This window comes from Anomaloglossus baeobatrachus, unplaced genomic scaffold, assembly GCF_048569485.1.
Source record: "Anomaloglossus baeobatrachus isolate aAnoBae1 unplaced genomic scaffold, aAnoBae1.hap1 Scaffold_615, whole genome shotgun sequence".
Classification (NCBI taxonomy): Eukaryota; Metazoa; Chordata; class Amphibia; order Anura; family Aromobatidae; genus Anomaloglossus; species Anomaloglossus baeobatrachus.
Genome location: NW_027444981.1, coordinates 25374 through 44903, shown reverse-complemented (window position 1 = coordinate 44903; position 19530 = coordinate 25374). Strand labels below are relative to the sequence as shown.

Sequence of the window (19530 nt, the reverse complement as noted above, 5' to 3'; positions counted from 1 at the left end):
TAATTGGGAATAGAAAAACTGTAAAAAGCCCTCTGAGAAAGCCCCCCTCTAACCTTTGATAGTAAGCTTTTCTGTAGTCTGCCTGTTGATGTATTTTCCGTTTGAACTGTGCACAACATGAAGAGACGGAACACTGGCGGCTTGTCACAATGCCCCCCGATGACATCACAATAGCGCTGCTGCCTAGAAAACAAGCTGCGCAGAAGAAGTTGTTCTTTGGGTGGGAGGGTGGGCTAGTGGAAGGAGGGGGCAATCTCTTTTTTTCCCGGGTGGTAGGGGGATGACAGGAGAAGGGAAGCGGGTGGTGAGAAAGGTACAGAGGGCAGGGTTTGGGGGCTGGGAAGGAAAGGGAAAAGATTAGGGTTTGGGGATGATGAAAGGGCTTTCTACGGGTAAGGATGGCAAAGGGTGGCAGTGACGGAAAGTCAGGCAACCTGTCCTGTCCGTCTTTTTGTATCGTGAATTGGAAAGACTGCAAGGGGGAGGGGAGTTGCTTGCGCCCTAAAGGAGGAGTTATTCAGATTCATTGCAGTGGGGGGCGGCGGCTGCAAAACGCACCATTCTTCTTGTTTTGGCTCTGCAAAGCAGCCTTTTCAAGGGTTGGCTTGGGTGACAAAATGTCTTGTGTAGGCGTGGGTTTGTCTCCCTCTCGCTCTCTCTCCCTAAGATGTGTCCGGCATAGGCCAGGGTGCCACTCGAGGCCCAAACCAATTCTGGTTATCGCTTCTCGGCCTTTTGGCTAAGATCAAGTGTAGTATCTGTTCTTATCAGTTTAATATCTGATACGTCCCCTATCTGGGGACCATATATTAAATGGATTTTTAGAACAGGGAGATGGAAAAAGAGCTTGCTCTGTCCACTCCACGCATTGACCTGGTATTGCAGTACCTCCAGGAACGGTGCACCCCTTCTTAACCCAGTTTCCAAAAGCAGAACTCAATTCACCTGATTCATATTAGCCCGATTTAATGAATTGGAAGAAAGCATACGTCTTCATATGCACCTCAATTTGGCCCATTCACTTTTCACACTTCCTCCTTTTGTTTTTTATCTTTCACACTTTTGACTTTCTTTATTCATCCAAATAGCAAACTCATCACCACTCAACCTGACCAACTCGGCTATGTCCCCGTGCTGCAGTTCTCTGTCTTATCTAGATCATTTGCAATTGAATGGAATAGATCCCTTTTGGACAAAGTGGATTCACCTGCTGCTGCAGTGACCACAGGTGTGATAACATCTAGAATTGGCATCTGGTGCGATCTCTCCGCTTCCACTCCAAAGAAAGTTACCTGTTTATTCCTATCATGCATTGGTTTTTGGGGTTTTCTTTGAGTAATGATGATCTCTTTAGTAGTCTGTTGGCGCCCTCTCCTGGAGGAATAGTTTGCTTGCTCTTGGACATTCTAAAAGAGAGGTCATGATAGACATTGAGCTTCTGAGCTCAATTGGGGACAGTCATGGGTGATGAATGTTTGCAACCTACTGCGAAGCCTCATACCGCAATATAAGGAACGTCAAATACTAAGAAAGGGCGGCCTATGAAAGAATTACTACTTTCAATAAGTACACTTAAACGGCTAATTGGGAATAGAAAAACTGTAAAAAGCCCTCTGAGAAAGCCCCCCTCTAACCTTTGATAGTAAGCTTTTCTGTAGTCTGCCTGTTGATGTATTTTCCGTTTGAACTGTGCACAACATGAAGAGACGGAACACTGGCGGCTTGTCACAATGCCCCCCGATGACATCACAATAGCGCTGCTGCCTAGAAAACAAGCTGCGCAGAAGAAGTTGTTCTTTGGGTGGGAGGGTGGGCTAGTGGAAGGAGGGGGCAATCTCTTTTTTTCCCGGGTGGTAGGGGGATGACAGGAGAAGGGAAGCGGGTGGTGAGAAAGGTACAGAGGGCAGGGTTTGGGGGCTGGGAAGGAAAGGGAAAAGATTAGGGTTTGGGGATGATGAAAGGGCTTTCTACGGGTAAGGATGGCAAAGGGTGGCAGTGACGGAAAGTCAGGCAACCTGTCCTGTCCGTCTTTTTGTATCGTGAATTGGAAAGACTGCAAGGGGGAGGGGAGTTGCTTGCGCCCTAAAGGAGGAGTTATTCAGATTCATTGCAGTGGGGGGCGGCGGCTGCAAAACGCACCATTCTTCTTGTTTTGGCTCTGCAAAGCAGCCTTTTCAAGGGTTGGCTTGGGTGACAAAATGTCTTGTGTAGGCGTGGGTTTGTCTCCCTCTCGCTCTCTCTCCCTAAGATGTGTCCGGCATAGGCCAGGGTGCCACTCGAGGCCCAAACCAATTCTGGTTATCGCTTCTCGGCCTTTTGGCTAAGATCAAGTGTAGTGTTGTTCGAAGAGGTGGTTTAAGCTCCAGGCCACCTTAGTACAATGATACAATGCACACTGGAAGGTTGCGCTTGCTAGTACTCTGGGTGGATAGTATATTCATCTAGAGGAAAACATGGCCCTACCAGGATCGAGGCTATTAGACTGAGTAAGGGTGGGGGGCTATGGTACAACGTGCCCCAGGACTGACGACCCTGGAGTGAGTTTGAGCTTGCTGGCTTGGGACCCCGGCAAGCCTTGGGCTCTGTAGCACACCGTACCTTGCCTTTTCATACTTTTTGAGCATATTACCCTATCCCGGCCTTCTGGCTAGGAAGGGAAATTTTTACAATCCCGGTCGGAGGTCTGGTCAGCTTTGGGCTGAGAAACTAACACCCGGTTGGAGGTCTGGGTCAGCTTCGGCTGAGAAACCAACACCCGGTTGGAGGTCCGGTTAGCCTTGGGCTGAGAAACCAACACCGGTTGACGGTCCGGGCAGTTTCGGCTGCGAAACCAACAACTAGTAGCTCTCTACTCCACTTGGGTAAGATGCCTGGGTGGACGCTGGGAGCAACGACAAGGCTCAACCAGGCTTCGGCTTGGGGGAGCACCGAAGATCCCTGACCCTTGCTGTGGCCTTCTGGCTCGGAGGGACGGGGTTGATTTTTGGGGACCCTCTCCTCACGGTGGGGTCCACACGAATCCTAGCCTTTGCACTGTTTTTGGTGTGACTTCGGTCATGCATTTTTTGTGGTGCTTTGGAAAGCTTCATTAAATCAAAAAATCTGTTCTTATCAGTTTAATATCTGATACGTCCCCTATCTGGGGACCATATATTAAATGGATTTTTAGAACAGGGAGATGGAAAAAGAGCTTGCTCTGTCCACTCCACGCATTGACCTGGTATTGCAGTACCTCCAGGAACGGTGCACCCCTTCTTAACCCAGTTTCCAAAAGCAGAACTCAATTCACCTGATTCATATTAGCCCGATTTAATGAATTGGAAGAAAGCATACGTCTTCATATGCACCTCAATTTGGCCCATTCACTTTTCACACTTCCTCCTTTTGTTTTTTATCTTTCACACTTTTGACTTTCTTTATTCATCCAAATAGCAAACTCATCACCACTCAACCTGACCAACTCGGCTATGTCCCCGTGCTGCAGTTCTCTGTCTTATCTAGATCATTTGCAATTGAATGGAATAGATCCCTTTTGGACAAAGTGGATTCACCTGCTGCTGCAGTGACCACAGGTGTGATAACATCTAGAATTGGCATCTGGTGCGATCTCTCCGCTTCCACTCCAAAGAAAGTTACCTGTTTATTCCTATCATGCATTGGTTTTTGGGGTTTTCTTTGAGTAATGATGATCTCTTTAGTAGTCTGTTGGCGCCCTCTCCTGGAGGAATAGTTTGCTTGCTCTTGGACATTCTAAAAGAGAGGTCATGATAGACATTGAGCTTCTGAGCTCAATTGGGGACAGTCATGGGTGATGAATGTTTGCAACCTACTGCGAAGCCTCATACCGCAATATAAGGAACGTCAAATACTAAGAAAGGGCGGCCTATGAAAGAATTACTACTTTCAATAAGTACACTTAAACGGCTAATTGGGAATAGAAAAACTGTAAAAAGCCCTCTGAGAAAGCCCCCCTCTAACCTTTGATAGTAAGCTTTTCTGTAGTCTGCCTGTTGATGTATTTTCCGTTTGAACTGTGCACAACATGAAGAGACGGAACACTGGCGGCTTGTCACAATGCCCCCCGATGACATCACAATAGCGCTGCTGCCTAGAAAACAAGCTGCGCAGAAGAAGTTGTTCTTTGGGTGGGAGGGTGGGCTAGTGGAAGGAGGGGGCAATCTCTTTTTTTCCCGGGTGGTAGGGGGATGACAGGAGAAGGGAAGCGGGTGGTGAGAAAGGTACAGAGGGCAGGGTTTGGGGGCTGGGAAGGAAAGGGAAAAGATTAGGGTTTGGGGATGATGAAAGGGCTTTCTACGGGTAAGGATGGCAAAGGGTGGCAGTGACGGAAAGTCAGGCAACCTGTCCTGTCCGTCTTTTTGTATCGTGAATTGGAAAGACTGCAAGGGGGAGGGGAGTTGCTTGCGCCCTAAAGGAGGAGTTATTCAGATTCATTGCAGTGGGGGGCGGCGGCTGCAAAACGCACCATTCTTCTTGTTTTGGCTCTGCAAAGCAGCCTTTTCAAGGGTTGGCTTGGGTGACAAAATGTCTTGTGTAGGCGTGGGTTTGTCTCCCTCTCGCTCTCTCTCCCTAAGATGTGTCCGGCATAGGCCAGGGTGCCACTCGAGGCCCAAACCAATTCTGGTTATCGCTTCTCGGCCTTTTGGCTAAGATCAAGTGTAGTATCTGTTCTTATCAGTTTAATATCTGATACGTCCCCTATCTGGGGACCATATATTAAATGGATTTTTAGAACAGGGAGATGGAAAAAGAGCTTGCTCTGTCCACTCCACGCATTGACCTGGTATTGCAGTACCTCCAGGAACGGTGCACCCCTTCTTAACCCAGTTTCCAAAAGCAGAACTCAATTCACCTGATTCATATTAGCCCGATTTAATGAATTGGAAGAAAGCATACGTCTTCATATGCACCTCAATTTGGCCCATTCACTTTTCACACTTCCTCCTTTTGTTTTTTATCTTTCACACTTTTGACTTTCTTTATTCATCCAAATAGCAAACTCATCACCACTCAACCTGACCAACTCGGCTATGTCCCCGTGCTGCAGTTCTCTGTCTTATCTAGATCATTTGCAATTGAATGGAATAGATCCCTTTTGGACAAAGTGGATTCACCTGCTGCTGCAGTGACCACAGGTGTGATAACATCTAGAATTGGCATCTGGTGCGATCTCTCCGCTTCCACTCCAAAGAAAGTTACCTGTTTATTCCTATCATGCATTGGTTTTTGGGGTTTTCTTTGAGTAATGATGATCTCTTTAGTAGTCTGTTGGCGCCCTCTCCTGGAGGAATAGTTTGCTTGCTCTTGGACATTCTAAAAGAGAGGTCATGATAGACATTGAGCTTCTGAGCTCAATTGGGGACAGTCATGGGTGATGAATGTTTGCAACCTACTGCGAAGCCTCATACCGCAATATAAGGAACGTCAAATACTAAGAAAGGGCGGCCTATGAAAGAATTACTACTTTCAATAAGTACACTTAAACGGCTAATTGGGAATAGAAAAACTGTAAAAAGCCCTCTGAGAAAGCCCCCCTCTAACCTTTGATAGTAAGCTTTTCTGTAGTCTGCCTGTTGATGTATTTTCCGTTTGAACTGTGCACAACATGAAGAGACGGAACACTGGCGGCTTGTCACAATGCCCCCCGATGACATCACAATAGCGCTGCTGCCTAGAAAACAAGCTGCGCAGAAGAAGTTGTTCTTTGGGTGGGAGGGTGGGCTAGTGGAAGGAGGGGGCAATCTCTTTTTTTCCCGGGTGGTAGGGGGATGACAGGAGAAGGGAAGCGGGTGGTGAGAAAGGTACAGAGGGCAGGGTTTGGGGGCTGGGAAGGAAAGGGAAAAGATTAGGGTTTGGGGATGATGAAAGGGCTTTCTACGGGTAAGGATGGCAAAGGGTGGCAGTGACGGAAAGTCAGGCAACCTGTCCTGTCCGTCTTTTTGTATCGTGAATTGGAAAGACTGCAAGGGGGAGGGGAGTTGCTTGCGCCCTAAAGGAGGAGTTATTCAGATTCATTGCAGTGGGGGGCGGCGGCTGCAAAACGCACCATTCTTCTTGTTTTGGCTCTGCAAAGCAGCCTTTTCAAGGGTTGGCTTGGGTGACAAAATGTCTTGTGTAGGCGTGGGTTTGTCTCCCTCTCGCTCTCTCTCCCTAAGATGTGTCCGGCATAGGCCAGGGTGCCACTCGAGGCCCAAACCAATTCTGGTTATCGCTTCTCGGCCTTTTGGCTAAGATCAAGTGTAGTATCTGTTCTTATCAGTTTAATATCTGATACGTCCCCTATCTGGGGACCATATATTAAATGGATTTTTAGAACAGGGAGATGGAAAAAGAGCTTGCTCTGTCCACTCCACGCATTGACCTGGTATTGCAGTACCTCCAGGAACGGTGCACCCCTTCTTAACCCAGTTTCCAAAAGCAGAACTCAATTCACCTGATTCATATTAGCCCGATTTAATGAATTGGAAGAAAGCATACGTCTTCATATGCACCTCAATTTGGCCCATTCACTTTTCACACTTCCTCCTTTTGTTTTTTATCTTTCACACTTTTGACTTTCTTTATTCATCCAAATAGCAAACTCATCACCACTCAACCTGACCAACTCGGCTATGTCCCCGTGCTGCAGTTCTCTGTCTTATCTAGATCATTTGCAATTGAATGGAATAGATCCCTTTTGGACAAAGTGGATTCACCTGCTGCTGCAGTGACCACAGGTGTGATAACATCTAGAATTGGCATCTGGTGCGATCTCTCCGCTTCCACTCCAAAGAAAGTTACCTGTTTATTCCTATCATGCATTGGTTTTTGGGGTTTTCTTTGAGTAATGATGATCTCTTTAGTAGTCTGTTGGCGCCCTCTCCTGGAGGAATAGTTTGCTTGCTCTTGGACATTCTAAAAGAGAGGTCATGATAGACATTGAGCTTCTGAGCTCAATTGGGGACAGTCATGGGTGATGAATGTTTGCAACCTACTGCGAAGCCTCATACCGCAATATAAGGAACGTCAAATACTAAGAAAGGGCGGCCTATGAAAGAATTACTACTTTCAATAAGTACACTTAAACGGCTAATTGGGAATAGAAAAACTGTAAAAAGCCCTCTGAGAAAGCCCCCCTCTAACCTTTGATAGTAAGCTTTTCTGTAGTCTGCCTGTTGATGTATTTTCCGTTTGAACTGTGCACAACATGAAGAGACGGAACACTGGCGGCTTGTCACAATGCCCCCCGATGACATCACAATAGCGCTGCTGCCTAGAAAACAAGCTGCGCAGAAGAAGTTGTTCTTTGGGTGGGAGGGTGGGCTAGTGGAAGGAGGGGGCAATCTCTTTTTTTCCCGGGTGGTAGGGGGATGACAGGAGAAGGGAAGCGGGTGGTGAGAAAGGTACAGAGGGCAGGGTTTGGGGGCTGGGAAGGAAAGGGAAAAGATTAGGGTTTGGGGATGATGAAAGGGCTTTCTACGGGTAAGGATGGCAAAGGGTGGCAGTGACGGAAAGTCAGGCAACCTGTCCTGTCCGTCTTTTTGTATCGTGAATTGGAAAGACTGCAAGGGGGAGGGGAGTTGCTTGCGCCCTAAAGGAGGAGTTATTCAGATTCATTGCAGTGGGGGGCGGCGGCTGCAAAACGCACCATTCTTCTTGTTTTGGCTCTGCAAAGCAGCCTTTTCAAGGGTTGGCTTGGGTGACAAAATGTCTTGTGTAGGCGTGGGTTTGTCTCCCTCTCGCTCTCTCTCCCTAAGATGTGTCCGGCATAGGCCAGGGTGCCACTCGAGGCCCAAACCAATTCTGGTTATCGCTTCTCGGCCTTTTGGCTAAGATCAAGTGTAGTATCTGTTCTTATCAGTTTAATATCTGATACGTCCCCTATCTGGGGACCATATATTAAATGGATTTTTAGAACAGGGAGATGGAAAAAGAGCTTGCTCTGTCCACTCCACGCATTGACCTGGTATTGCAGTACCTCCAGGAACGGTGCACCCCTTCTTAACCCAGTTTCCAAAAGCAGAACTCAATTCACCTGATTCATATTAGCCCGATTTAATGAATTGGAAGAAAGCATACGTCTTCATATGCACCTCAATTTGGCCCATTCACTTTTCACACTTCCTCCTTTTGTTTTTTATCTTTCACACTTTTGACTTTCTTTATTCATCCAAATAGCAAACTCATCACCACTCAACCTGACCAACTCGGCTATGTCCCCGTGCTGCAGTTCTCTGTCTTATCTAGATCATTTGCAATTGAATGGAATAGATCCCTTTTGGACAAAGTGGATTCACCTGCTGCTGCAGTGACCACAGGTGTGATAACATCTAGAATTGGCATCTGGTGCGATCTCTCCGCTTCCACTCCAAAGAAAGTTACCTGTTTATTCCTATCATGCATTGGTTTTTGGGGTTTTCTTTGAGTAATGATGATCTCTTTAGTAGTCTGTTGGCGCCCTCTCCTGGAGGAATAGTTTGCTTGCTCTTGGACATTCTAAAAGAGAGGTCATGATAGACATTGAGCTTCTGAGCTCAATTGGGGACAGTCATGGGTGATGAATGTTTGCAACCTACTGCGAAGCCTCATACCGCAATATAAGGAACGTCAAATACTAAGAAAGGGCGGCCTATGAAAGAATTACTACTTTCAATAAGTACACTTAAACGGCTAATTGGGAATAGAAAAACTGTAAAAAGCCCTCTGAGAAAGCCCCCCTCTAACCTTTGATAGTAAGCTTTTCTGTAGTCTGCCTGTTGATGTATTTTCCGTTTGAACTGTGCACAACATGAAGAGACGGAACACTGGCGGCTTGTCACAATGCCCCCCGATGACATCACAATAGCGCTGCTGCCTAGAAAACAAGCTGCGCAGAAGAAGTTGTTCTTTGGGTGGGAGGGTGGGCTAGTGGAAGGAGGGGGCAATCTCTTTTTTTCCCGGGTGGTAGGGGGATGACAGGAGAAGGGAAGCGGGTGGTGAGAAAGGTACAGAGGGCAGGGTTTGGGGGCTGGGAAGGAAAGGGAAAAGATTAGGGTTTGGGGATGATGAAAGGGCTTTCTACGGGTAAGGATGGCAAAGGGTGGCAGTGACGGAAAGTCAGGCAACCTGTCCTGTCCGTCTTTTTGTATCGTGAATTGGAAAGACTGCAAGGGGGAGGGGAGTTGCTTGCGCCCTAAAGGAGGAGTTATTCAGATTCATTGCAGTGGGCGGCGGCTGCAAAACGCACCATTCTTCTTGTTTTGGCTCTGCAAAGCAGCCTTTTCAAGGGTTGGCTTGGGTGACAAAATGTCTTGTGTAGGCGTGGGTTTGTCTCCCTCTCGCTCTCTCTCCCTAAGATGTGTCCGGCATAGGCCAGGGTGCCACTCGAGGCCCAAACCAATTCTGGTTATCGCTTCTCGGCCTTTTGGCTAAGATCAAGTGTAGTATCTGTTCTTATCAGTTTAATATCTGATACGTCCCCTATCTGGGGACCATATATTAAATGGATTTTTAGAACAGGGAGATGGAAAAAGAGCTTGCTCTGTCCACTCCACGCATTGACCTGGTATTGCAGTACCTCCAGGAACGGTGCACCCCTTCTTAACCCAGTTTCCAAAAGCAGAACTCAATTCACCTGATTCATATTAGCCCGATTTAATGAATTGGAAGAAAGCATACGTCTTCATATGCACCTCAATTTGGCCCATTCACTTTTCACACTTCCTCCTTTTGTTTTTTATCTTTCACACTTTTGACTTTCTTTATTCATCCAAATAGCAAACTCATCACCACTCAACCTGACCAACTCGGCTATGTCCCCGTGCTGCAGTTCTCTGTCTTATCTAGATCATTTGCAATTGAATGGAATAGATCCCTTTTGGACAAAGTGGATTCACCTGCTGCTGCAGTGACCACAGGTGTGATAACATCTAGAATTGGCATCTGGTGCGATCTCTCCGCTTCCACTCCAAAGAAAGTTACCTGTTTATTCCTATCATGCATTGGTTTTTGGGGTTTTCTTTGAGTAATGATGATCTCTTTAGTAGTCTGTTGGCGCCCTCTCCTGGAGGAATAGTTTGCTTGCTCTTGGACATTCTAAAAGAGAGGTCATGATAGACATTGAGCTTCTGAGCTCAATTGGGGACAGTCATGGGTGATGAATGTTTGCAACCTACTGCGAAGCCTCATACCGCAATATAAGGAACGTCAAATACTAAGAAAGGGCGGCCTATGAAAGAATTACTACTTTCAATAAGTACACTTAAACGGCTAATTGGGAATAGAAAAACTGTAAAAAGCCCTCTGAGAAAGCCCCCCTCTAACCTTTGATAGTAAGCTTTTCTGTAGTCTGCCTGTTGATGTATTTTCCGTTTGAACTGTGCACAACATGAAGAGACGGAACACTGGCGGCTTGTCACAATGCCCCCCGATGACATCACAATAGCGCTGCTGCCTAGAAAACAAGCTGCGCAGAAGAAGTTGTTCTTTGGGTGGGAGGGTGGGCTAGTGGAAGGAGGGGGCAATCTCTTTTTTTCCCGGGTGGTAGGGGGATGACAGGAGAAGGGAAGCGGGTGGTGAGAAAGGTACAGAGGGCAGGGTTTGGGGGCTGGGAAGGAAAGGGAAAAGATTAGGGTTTGGGGATGATGAAAGGGCTTTCTACGGGTAAGGATGGCAAAGGGTGGCAGTGACGGAAAGTCAGGCAACCTGTCCTGTCCGTCTTTTTGTATCGTGAATTGGAAAGACTGCAAGGGGGAGGGGAGTTGCTTGCGCCCTAAAGGAGGAGTTATTCAGATTCATTGCAGTGGGCGGCGGCTGCAAAACGCACCATTCTTCTTGTTTTGGCTCTGCAAAGCAGCCTTTTCAAGGGTTGGCTTGGGTGACAAAATGTCTTGTGTAGGCGTGGGTTTGTCTCCCTCTCGCTCTCTCTCCCTAAGATGTGTCCGGCATAGGCCAGGGTGCCACTCGAGGCCCAAACCAATTCTGGTTATCGCTTCTCGGCCTTTTGGCTAAGATCAAGTGTAGTATCTGTTCTTATCAGTTTAATATCTGATACGTCCCCTATCTGGGGACCATATATTAAATGGATTTTTAGAACAGGGAGATGGAAAAAGAGCTTGCTCTGTCCACTCCACGCATTGACCTGGTATTGCAGTACCTCCAGGAACGGTGCACCCCTTCTTAACCCAGTTTCCAAAAGCAGAACTCAATTCACCTGATTCATATTAGCCCGATTTAATGAATTGGAAGAAAGCATACGTCTTCATATGCACCTCAATTTGGCCCATTCACTTTTCACACTTCCTCCTTTTGTTTTTTATCTTTCACACTTTTGACTTTCTTTATTCATCCAAATAGCAAACTCATCACCACTCAACCTGACCAACTCGGCTATGTCCCCGTGCTGCAGTTCTCTGTCTTATCTAGATCATTTGCAATTGAATGGAATAGATCCCTTTTGGACAAAGTGGATTCACCTGCTGCTGCAGTGACCACAGGTGTGATAACATCTAGAATTGGCATCTGGTGCGATCTCTCCGCTTCCACTCCAAAGAAAGTTACCTGTTTATTCCTATCATGCATTGGTTTTTGGGGTTTTCTTTGAGTAATGATGATCTCTTTAGTAGTCTGTTGGCGCCCTCTCCTGGAGGAATAGTTTGCTTGCTCTTGGACATTCTAAAAGAGAGGTCATGATAGACATTGAGCTTCTGAGCTCAATTGGGGACAGTCATGGGTGATGAATGTTTGCAACCTACTGCGAAGCCTCATACCGCAATATAAGGAACGTCAAATACTAAGAAAGGGCGGCCTATGAAAGAATTACTACTTTCAATAAGTACACTTAAACGGCTAATTGGGAATAGAAAAACTGTAAAAAGCCCTCTGAGAAAGCCCCCCTCTAACCTTTGATAGTAAGCTTTTCTGTAGTCTGCCTGTTGATGTATTTTCCGTTTGAACTGTGCACAACATGAAGAGACGGAACACTGGCGGCTTGTCACAATGCCCCCCGATGACATCACAATAGCGCTGCTGCCTAGAAAACAAGCTGCGCAGAAGAAGTTGTTCTTTGGGTGGGAGGGTGGGCTAGTGGAAGGAGGGGGCAATCTCTTTTTTTCCCGGGTGGTAGGGGGATGACAGGAGAAGGGAAGCGGGTGGTGAGAAAGGTACAGAGGGCAGGGTTTGGGGGCTGGGAAGGAAAGGGAAAAGATTAGGGTTTGGGGATGATGAAAGGGCTTTCTACGGGTAAGGATGGCAAAGGGTGGCAGTGACGGAAAGTCAGGCAACCTGTCCTGTCCGTCTTTTTGTATCGTGAATTGGAAAGACTGCAAGGGGGAGGGGAGTTGCTTGCGCCCTAAAGGAGGAGTTATTCAGATTCATTGCAGTGGGCGGCGGCTGCAAAACGCACCATTCTTCTTGTTTTGGCTCTGCAAAGCAGCCTTTTCAAGGGTTGGCTTGGGTGACAAAATGTCTTGTGTAGGCGTGGGTTTGTCTCCCTCTCGCTCTCTCTCCCTAAGATGTGTCCGGCATAGGCCAGGGTGCCACTCGAGGCCCAAACCAATTCTGGTTATCGCTTCTCGGCCTTTTGGCTAAGATCAAGTGTAGTATCTGTTCTTATCAGTTTAATATCTGATACGTCCCCTATCTGGGGACCATATATTAAATGGATTTTTAGAACAGGGAGATGGAAAAAGAGCTTGCTCTGTCCACTCCACGCATTGACCTGGTATTGCAGTACCTCCAGGAACGGTGCACCCCTTCTTAACCCAGTTTCCAAAAGCAGAACTCAATTCACCTGATTCATATTAGCCCGATTTAATGAATTGGAAGAAAGCATACGTCTTCATATGCACCTCAATTTGGCCCATTCACTTTTCACACTTCCTCCTTTTGTTTTTTATCTTTCACACTTTTGACTTTCTTTATTCATCCAAATAGCAAACTCATCACCACTCAACCTGACCAACTCGGCTATGTCCCCGTGCTGCAGTTCTCTGTCTTATCTAGATCATTTGCAATTGAATGGAATAGATCCCTTTTGGACAAAGTGGATTCACCTGCTGCTGCAGTGACCACAGGTGTGATAACATCTAGAATTGGCATCTGGTGCGATCTCTCCGCTTCCACTCCAAAGAAAGTTACCTGTTTATTCCTATCATGCATTGGTTTTTGGGGTTTTCTTTGAGTAATGATGATCTCTTTAGTAGTCTGTTGGCGCCCTCTCCTGGAGGAATAGTTTGCTTGCTCTTGGACATTCTAAAAGAGAGGTCATGATAGACATTGAGCTTCTGAGCTCAATTGGGGACAGTCATGGGTGATGAATGTTTGCAACCTACTGCGAAGCCTCATACCGCAATATAAGGAACGTCAAATACTAAGAAAGGGCGGCCTATGAAAGAATTACTACTTTCAATAAGTACACTTAAACGGCTAATTGGGAATAGAAAAACTGTAAAAAGCCCTCTGAGAAAGCCCCCCTCTAACCTTTGATAGTAAGCTTTTCTGTAGTCTGCCTGTTGATGTATTTTCCGTTTGAACTGTGCACAACATGAAGAGACGGAACACTGGCGGCTTGTCACAATGCCCCCCGATGACATCACAATAGCGCTGCTGCCTAGAAAACAAGCTGCGCAGAAGAAGTTGTTCTTTGGGTGGGAGGGTGGGCTAGTGGAAGGAGGGGGCAATCTCTTTTTTTCCCGGGTGGTAGGGGGATGACAGGAGAAGGGAAGCGGGTGGTGAGAAAGGTACAGAGGGCAGGGTTTGGGGGCTGGGAAGGAAAGGGAAAAGATTAGGGTTTGGGGATGATGAAAGGGCTTTCTACGGGTAAGGATGGCAAAGGGTGGCAGTGACGGAAAGTCAGGCAACCTGTCCTGTCCGTCTTTTTGTATCGTGAATTGGAAAGACTGCAAGGGGGAGGGGAGTTGCTTGCGCCCTAAAGGAGGAGTTATTCAGATTCATTGCAGTGGGCGGCGGCTGCAAAACGCACCATTCTTCTTGTTTTGGCTCTGCAAAGCAGCCTTTTCAAGGGTTGGCTTGGGTGACAAAATGTCTTGTGTAGGCGTGGGTTTGTCTCCCTCTCGCTCTCTCTCCCTAAGATGTGTCCGGCATAGGCCAGGGTGCCACTCGAGGCCCAAACCAATTCTGGTTATCGCTTCTCGGCCTTTTGGCTAAGATCAAGTGTAGTATCTGTTCTTATCAGTTTAATATCTGATACGTCCCCTATCTGGGGACCATATATTAAATGGATTTTTAGAACAGGGAGATGGAAAAAGAGCTTGCTCTGTCCACTCCACGCATTGACCTGGTATTGCAGTACCTCCAGGAACGGTGCACCCCTTCTTAACCCAGTTTCCAAAAGCAGAACTCAATTCACCTGATTCATATTAGCCCGATTTAATGAATTGGAAGAAAGCATACGTCTTCATATGCACCTCAATTTGGCCCATTCACTTTTCACACTTCCTCCTTTTGTTTTTTATCTTTCACACTTTTGACTTTCTTTATTCATCCAAATAGCAAACTCATCACCACTCAACCTGACCAACTCGGCTATGTCCCCGTGCTGCAGTTCTCTGTCTTATCTAGATCATTTGCAATTGAATGGAATAGATCCCTTTTGGACAAAGTGGATTCACCTGCTGCTGCAGTGACCACAGGTGTGATAACATCTAGAATTGGCATCTGGTGCGATCTCTCCGCTTCCACTCCAAAGAAAGTTACCTGTTTATTCCTATCATGCATTGGTTTTTGGGGTTTTCTTTGAGTAATGATGATCTCTTTAGTAGTCTGTTGGCGCCCTCTCCTGGAGGAATAGTTTGCTTGCTCTTGGACATTCTAAAAGAGAGGTCATGATAGACATTGAGCTTCTGAGCTCAATTGGGGACAGTCATGGGTGATGAATGTTTGCAACCTACTGCGAAGCCTCATACCGCAATATAAGGAACGTCAAATACTAAGAAAGGGCGGCCTATGAAAGAATTACTACTTTCAATAAGTACACTTAAACGGCTAATTGGGAATAGAAAAACTGTAAAAAGCCCTCTGAGAAAGCCCCCCTCTAACCTTTGATAGTAAGCTTTTCTGTAGTCTGCCTGTTGATGTATTTTCCGTTTGAACTGTGCACAACATGAAGAGACGGAACACTGGCGGCTTGTCACAATGCCCCCCGATGACATCACAATAGCGCTGCTGCCTAGAAAACAAGCTGCGCAGAAGAAGTTGTTCTTTGGGTGGGAGGGTGGGCTAGTGGAAGGAGGGGGCAATCTCTTTTTTTCCCGGGTGGTAGGGGGATGACAGGAGAAGGGAAGCGGGTGGTGAGAAAGGTACAGAGGGCAGGGTTTGGGGGCTGGGAAGGAAAGGGAAAAGATTAGGGTTTGGGGATGATGAAAGGGCTTTCTACGGGTAAGGATGGCAAAGGGTGGCAGTGACGGAAAGTCAGGCAACCTGTCCTGTCCGTCTTTTTGTATCGTGAATTGGAAAGACTGCAAGGGGGAGGGGAGTTGCTTGCGCCCTAAAGGAGGAGTTATTCAGATTCATTGCAGTGGGCGGCGGCTGCAAAACGCACCATTCTTCTTGTTTTGGCTCTGCAAAGCAGCCTTTTCAAGGGTTGGCTTGGGTGACAAAATGTCTTGTGTAGGCGTGGGTTTGTCTCCCTCTCGCTCTCTCTCCCTAAGATGTGTCCGGCATAGGCCAGGGTGCCACTCGAGGCCCAAACCAATTCTGGTTATCGCTTCTCGGCCTTTTGGCTAAGATCAAGTGTAGTATCTGTTCTTATCAGTTTAATATCTGATACGTCCCCTATCTGGGGACCATATATTAAATGGATTTTTAGAACAGGGAGATGGAAAAAGAGCTTGCTCTGTCCACTCCACGCATTGACCTGGTATTGCAGTACCTCCAGGAACGGTGCACCCCTTCTTAACCCAGTTTCCAAAAGCAGAACTCAATTCACCTGATTCATATTAGCCCGATTTAATGAATTGGAAGAAAGCATACGTCTTCATATGCACCTCAATTTGGCCCATTCACTTTTCACACTTCCTCCTTTTGTTTTTTATCTTTCACACTTTTGACTTTCTTTATTCATCCAAATAGCAAACTCATCACCACTCAACCTGACCAACTCGGCTATGTCCCCGTGCTGCAGTTCTCTGTCTTATCTAGATCATTTGCAATTGAATGGAATAGATCCCTTTTGGACAAAGTGGATTCACCTGCTGCTGCAGTGACCACAGGTGTGATAACATCTAGAATTGGCATCTGGTGCGATCTCTCCGCTTCCACTCCAAAGAAAGTTACCTGTTTATTCCTATCATGCATTGGTTTTTGGGGTTTTCTTTGAGTAATGATGATCTCTTTAGTAGTCTGTTGGCGCCCTCTCCTGGAGGAATAGTTTGCTTGCTCTTGGACATTCTAAAAGAGAGGTCATGATAGACATTGAGCTTCTGAGCTCAATTGGGGACAGTCATGGGTGATGAATGTTTGCAACCTACTGCGAAGCCTCATACCGCAATATAAGGAACGTCAAATACTAAGAAAGGGCGGCCTATGAAAGAATTACTACTTTCAATAAGTACACTTAAACGGCTAATTGGGAATAGAAAAACTGTAAAAAGCCCTCTGAGAAAGCCCCCCTCTAACCTTTGATAGTAAGCTTTTCTGTAGTCTGCCTGTTGATGTATTTTCCGTTTGAACTGTGCACAACATGAAGAGACGGAACACTGGCGGCTTGTCACAATGCCCCCCGATGACATCACAATAGCGCTGCTGCCTAGAAAACAAGCTGCGCAGAAGAAGTTGTTCTTTGGGTGGGAGGGTGGGCTAGTGGAAGGAGGGGGCAATCTCTTTTTTTCCCGGGTGGTAGGGGGATGACAGGAGAAGGGAAGCGGGTGGTGAGAAAGGTACAGAGGGCAGGGTTTGGGGGCTGGGAAGGAAAGGGAAAAGATTAGGGTTTGGGGATGATGAAAGGGCTTTCTACGGGTAAGGATGGCAAAGGGTGGCAGTGACGGAAAGTCAGGCAACCTGTCCTGTCCGTCTTTTTGTATCGTGAATTGGAAAGACTGCAAGGGGGAGGGGAGTTGCTTGCGCCCTAAAGGAGGAGTTATTCAGATTCATTGCAGTGGGCGGCGGCTGCAAAACGCACCATTCTTCTTGTTTTGGCTCTGCAAAGCAGCCTTTTCAAGGGTTGGCTTGGGTGACAAAATGTCTTGTGTAGGCGTGGGTTTGTCTCCCTCTCGCTCTCTCTCCCTAAGATGTGTCCGGCATAGGCCAGGGTGCCACTCGAGGCCCAAACCAATTCTGGTTATCGCTTCTCGGCCTTTTGGCTAAGATCAAGTGTAGTATCTGTTCTTATCAGTTTAATATCTGATACGTCCCCTATCTGGGGACCATATATTAAATGGATTTTTAGAACAGGGAGATGGAAAAAGAGCTTGCTCTGTCCACTCCACGCATTGACCTGGTATTGCAGTACCTCCAGGAACGGTGCACCCCTTCTTAACCCAGTTTCCAAAAGCAGAACTCAATTCACCTGATTCATATTAGCCCGATTTAATGAATTGGAAGAAAGCATACGTCTTCATATGCACCTCAATTTGGCCCATTCACTTTTCACACTTCCTCCTTTTGTTTTTTATCTTTCACACTTTTGACTTTCTTTATTCATCCAAATAGCAAACTCATCACCACTCAACCTGACCAACTCGGCTATGTCCCCGTGCTGCAGTTCTCTGTCTTATCTAGATCATTTGCAATTGAATGGAATAGATCCCTTTTGGACAAAGTGGATTCACCTGCTGCTGCAGTGACCACAGGTGTGATAACATCTAGAATTGGCATCTGGTGCGATCTCTCCGCTTCCACTCCAAAGAAAGTTACCTGTTTATTCCTATCATGCATTGGTTTTTGGGGTTTTCTTTGAGTAATGATGATCTCTTTAGTAGTCTGTTGGCGCCCTCTCCTGGAGGAATAGTTTGCTTGCTCTTGGACATTCTAAAAGAGAGGTCATGATAGACATTGAGCTTCTGAGCTCAATTGGGGACAGTCATGGGTGATGAATGTTTGCAACCTACTGCGAAGCCTCATACCGCAATATAAGGAACGTCAAATACTAAGAAAGGGCGGCCTATGAAAGAATTACTACTTTCAATAAGTACACTTAAACGGCTAATTGGGAATAGAAAAACTGTAAAAAGCCCTCTGAGAAAGCCCCCCTCTAACCTTTGATAGTAAGCTTTTCTGTAGTCTGCCTGTTGATGTATTTTCCGTTTGAACTGTGCACAACATGAAGAGACGGAACACTGGCGGCTTGTCACAATGCCCCCCGATGACATCACAATAGCGCTGCTGCCTAGAAAACAAGCTGCGCAGAAGAAGTTGTTCTTTGGGTGGGAGGGTGGGCTAGTGGAAGGAGGGGGCAATCTCTTTTTTTCCCGGGTGGTAGGGGGATGACAGGAGAAGGGAAGCGGGTGGTGAGAAAGGTACAGAGGGCAGGGTTTGGGGGCTGGGAAGGAAAGGGAAAAGATTAGGGTTTGGGGATGATGAAAGGGCTTTCTACGGGTAAGGATGGCAAAGGGTGGCAGTGACGGAAAGTCAGGCAACCTGTCCTGTCCGTCTTTTTGTATCGTGAATTGGAAAGACTGCAAGGGGGAGGGGAGTTGCTTGCGCCCTAAAGGAGGAGTTATTCAGATTCATTGCAGTGGGCGGCGGCTGCAAAACGCACCATTCTTCTTGTTTTGGCTCTGCAAAGCAGCCTTTTCAAGGGTTGGCTTGGGTGACAAAATGTCTTGTGTAGGCGTGGGTTTGTCTCCCTCTCGCTCTCTCTCCCTAAGATGTGTCCGGCATAGGCCAGGGTGCCACTCGAGGCCCAAACCAATTCTGGTTATCGCTTCTCGGCCTTTTGGCTAAGATCAAGTGTAGTATCTGTTCTTATCAGTTTAATATCTGATACGTCCCCTATCTGGGGACCATATATTAAATGGATTTTTAGAACAGGGAGATGGAAAAAGAGCTTGCTCTGTCCACTCCACGCATTGACCTGGTATTGCAGTACCTCCAGGAACGGTGCACCCCTTCTTAACCCAGTTTCCAAAAGCAGAACTCAATTCACCTGATTCATATTAGCCCGATTTAATGAATTGGAAGAAAGCATACGTCTTCATATGCACCTCAATTTGGCCCATTCACTTTTCACACTTCCTCCTTTTGTTTTTTATCTTTCACACTTTTGACTTTCTTTATTCATCCAAATAGCAAACTCATCACCACTCAACCTGACCAACTCGGCTATGTCCCCGTGCTGCAGTTCTCTGTCTTATCTAGATCATTTGCAATTGAATGGAATAGAATCCCTTTTGGACAAAGTGGATTCACCTGCTGCTGCAGTGACCACAGGTGTGATAACATCTAGAATTGGCATCTGGTGCGATCTCTCCGCTTCCACTCCAAAGAAAGTTACCTGTTTATTCCTATCATGCATTGGTTTTTGGGGTTTTCTTTGAGTAATGATGATCTCTTTAGTAGTCTGTTGGCGCCCTCTCCTGGAGGAATAGTTTGCTTGCT

General features: G+C 46.7%; 12 non-coding genes across 12 annotated transcripts; all 12 read left to right on the top strand.

Annotated features, from left to right (window-relative positions):
- Positions 1-719: 719 nt before the first annotated feature.
- LOC142285741 (U2 spliceosomal RNA) lies at positions 720-910 on the top strand. The gene has a single exon (XR_012747083.1). It is a non-coding gene; the product is annotated as a U2 spliceosomal RNA (small nuclear RNA).
- A 2150-nt stretch (positions 911-3060) lies between these two features.
- Positions 3061-3254, top strand: LOC142285721 (U2 spliceosomal RNA). The gene has a single exon (XR_012747065.1). It is a non-coding gene; the product is annotated as a U2 spliceosomal RNA (small nuclear RNA).
- A 1390-nt stretch (positions 3255-4644) lies between these two features.
- On the top strand, positions 4645-4835 carry LOC142285739 (U2 spliceosomal RNA). Its single transcript, XR_012747081.1, has one exon. It is a non-coding gene; the product is annotated as a U2 spliceosomal RNA (small nuclear RNA).
- Positions 4836-6225: 1390 nt separating this feature from the next.
- LOC142285738 (U2 spliceosomal RNA) lies at positions 6226-6416 on the top strand. Its single transcript, XR_012747080.1, has one exon. It is a non-coding gene; the product is annotated as a U2 spliceosomal RNA (small nuclear RNA).
- Positions 6417-7806: 1390 nt separating this feature from the next.
- On the top strand, positions 7807-7997 carry LOC142285737 (U2 spliceosomal RNA). Its single transcript, XR_012747079.1, has one exon. It is a non-coding gene; the product is annotated as a U2 spliceosomal RNA (small nuclear RNA).
- Positions 7998-9384: 1387 nt separating this feature from the next.
- Positions 9385-9575, top strand: LOC142285736 (U2 spliceosomal RNA). Its single transcript, XR_012747078.1, has one exon. It is a non-coding gene; the product is annotated as a U2 spliceosomal RNA (small nuclear RNA).
- A 1387-nt stretch (positions 9576-10962) lies between these two features.
- Positions 10963-11153, top strand: LOC142285735 (U2 spliceosomal RNA). Its single transcript, XR_012747077.1, has one exon. It is a non-coding gene; the product is annotated as a U2 spliceosomal RNA (small nuclear RNA).
- Positions 11154-12540: 1387 nt separating this feature from the next.
- LOC142285734 (U2 spliceosomal RNA) lies at positions 12541-12731 on the top strand. Its single transcript, XR_012747076.1, has one exon. It is a non-coding gene; the product is annotated as a U2 spliceosomal RNA (small nuclear RNA).
- Positions 12732-14118: 1387 nt separating this feature from the next.
- Positions 14119-14309, top strand: LOC142285733 (U2 spliceosomal RNA). The gene has a single exon (XR_012747075.1). It is a non-coding gene; the product is annotated as a U2 spliceosomal RNA (small nuclear RNA).
- Positions 14310-15696: 1387 nt separating this feature from the next.
- On the top strand, positions 15697-15887 carry LOC142285732 (U2 spliceosomal RNA). The gene has a single exon (XR_012747074.1). It is a non-coding gene; the product is annotated as a U2 spliceosomal RNA (small nuclear RNA).
- A 1387-nt stretch (positions 15888-17274) lies between these two features.
- LOC142285731 (U2 spliceosomal RNA) lies at positions 17275-17465 on the top strand. Its single transcript, XR_012747073.1, has one exon. It is a non-coding gene; the product is annotated as a U2 spliceosomal RNA (small nuclear RNA).
- A 1387-nt stretch (positions 17466-18852) lies between these two features.
- LOC142285730 (U2 spliceosomal RNA) lies at positions 18853-19043 on the top strand. The gene has a single exon (XR_012747072.1). It is a non-coding gene; the product is annotated as a U2 spliceosomal RNA (small nuclear RNA).
- The last annotated feature ends 487 nt before the right edge of the window (positions 19044-19530 follow it).